Source organism: Triticum dicoccoides, chromosome 6B, assembly GCF_002162155.2.
Source record: "Triticum dicoccoides isolate Atlit2015 ecotype Zavitan chromosome 6B, WEW_v2.0, whole genome shotgun sequence".
Classification (NCBI taxonomy): domain Eukaryota; kingdom Viridiplantae; phylum Streptophyta; class Magnoliopsida; order Poales; family Poaceae; genus Triticum; species Triticum dicoccoides.
This window is the reverse complement of record NC_041391.1, coordinates 273278714-273281182: the sequence shown is the minus strand read 5'-3', so window position 1 is coordinate 273281182 and position 2469 is coordinate 273278714.

The window sequence follows — 2469 nt, the reverse complement described above, 5'->3', positions numbered from 1 at the left end:
AGGGTAGAGTATTCAACCCAAATTTATAGATTCGACACAAGGGGAGCCAAAGAATATTTGAAGGTATTAGCAGCTGATTTGTCAATTCAACCACACCTGGAGATTAATTATCTGCAGCAAGGTGATCAGTAGCAAAGTAGTTTGATAGTTTTGATAGTAGTGACAGCAGCAATAGTAACAGTGACTTGTTGGATCGGTGATTTGTTAGATGATATTCATCATGTGACAGTTATAACCTAGGGCGATTCGGTACTAGCTCCAGTTCATCGATATAATGTAGGCATGTATTCCGCAAATAGTCATACATGCTTTATTAAAAGAACTTGCATGACATCTTTTGTCCTACCCTCCCGTGGCAGCGGGGTCCATATTGAAAACTAAGGGATATTAAGGCCTCCTTTTAATAGAGAACCAGAACAAAGCATTAACACATAGTGAATACATGAACTCCTCAAACTACGGTAATCACCGGAAGAAGTCTCGGTTATTGTCACTCCGGGGTTACTGGATCATAACATGTAGTAGGTACTATAACTTGCAAGATCGGATCTAGAACATGGATATAATGATGATAGCATAAACGGTTCAGATCTGAGTTCATGGCACCCGGGCCCAAAGTGACAAGCATTAAGCATGGCAAAGTCATAGCAACATCAATCGAAGAACATAGTGGATACTAGGGATCAAGCCCTAACGAAACTAACTCGATTACATGATGAATCTCATCCAACTCCTCACCGACCATCGAGCCTACGAAGGAATTACTCACTCTCGGTGGGAAGCATCATGGAATTGGCGATGGAGAAGGGTTGGTGATGACAAAGAATGAAGACCCCCCTCTCCGGAGCCCCAAACGGAGTCCAGATCTACCCTCCCGAGGAAGAACAGGGCTTCGCGGCGGTTCCGTCTTGTGGATCGTGATAATTCTTTCTCCCTGATTTTTTCTCCGAAAATAGGAATTTATAGTGTCAGGGTTGAGGTCTGCGGGGCCATCGGGTGGGGACAACCCACCTGGGCACGCCAGGGGAGGGGGCGCACCCCGGTGGGTTGTGCCCACCCAGGTGCCCCTCTCTGGCAGGTCTTGGCTCCAGAAATTCTCTTTTATTGTATAAAAATTCCTCGCAAAGTTTCGTTCCATTCCGAGAACTTTTATTTATGCACAAAAACAACACCATGGTAGTTCTGCTGAAAACAACGTCAGTCCGGGGTTAGTTTCATTCAAATCATGCAAATTAGAGTCCAAAACAAGAGGAAAAGCTTTAGGAAAAGTAGATACGTTGGAGATGTATCAACTCCCCCAAGCTTAAACCTTTGCTTGTTCTCAAGCAATTCAATTGATAAACTGAAAGTGAAAAAGAAAAACTTTTACGAACTCTTTTGCTCTTGTTTGCATAAATAAGCTTAAACAACACCCATGTTTTCAGCCAAAGTTATAACTAACCATGTCAACAATAACTCTTAAAGATTACAATGACTCATATCAATGACATAATCAGCCAGCGAGCAATAATAAGATATCTCAAACGGCAACACGTTGTCAAAACAACCATGATATAACATGACAATAGTGGTATCTCGCTAGCCCTTTCTGAGACCGCAAAACATAAATGCAGAGCACCTCCAAAGTTCAAGCAGCGACTAAACATTGTAATTCATGGTAGAAAAGATTCAGTCATGATGCACCCAACATTAGCTACACACAATGCATAAATCATGACAGTTGTGCTCTACTCAGTTTCTGGCGCTCGTTTTGGAAGGTGGTGACACAACATAAAAGTACATAGATAGTCCCTTCGCAGAGGGAAGCGGTGATTTGCAGAGGTGCCAGAGCTCAATTTTTAAAACAGAGGTAAATGATTATTTTGGAACATGCACCCTTCTCATTTACTTCATGACTATCAGTTATCAATATCTTCCATGCTAAACAAGCTAGTGGCGGTTCCCAAGTGATAAAAGGTAAAGGTTTTGACTCTGTTGGGAGCTTTTGTTTGATTATTCGAGCGATTAACTCTTTTTGTATTTTGCAGTTTGGGACTGGGCATCCCTAATACCACCCTTTTCTCGTGCGATGGCGAGTGAATAAACACTCGACCTGAGAATAACCCGCTTAGCATGGAAGATACCGACTACCTCATGTCGTTCCATGAACGATCCAGGCACACAAAACGAATATTTTTAGAAGTTTTTAGAGGTGGCACATGCAAATTTACTTAGGACGGCAGGGTAATACTGCATATAGGTAGGTATGGTGGACTCATCTGGAATGACTTTGGGTTCAAGGTTTTTGATGTACAAGCAGAATTCCCACTTAGTACAAGGGAAGGCTAGCAATTTAGATTGAGAAGCAGCCAGCTAGAGAGCAGCAACAATCATAACCATCCATTATGCATAAGTAACATTGGACACTAGCATGAGTAGGATATGAACACCATGAACATAAATATCATAGAGGCTATGTTGGTTTTGATT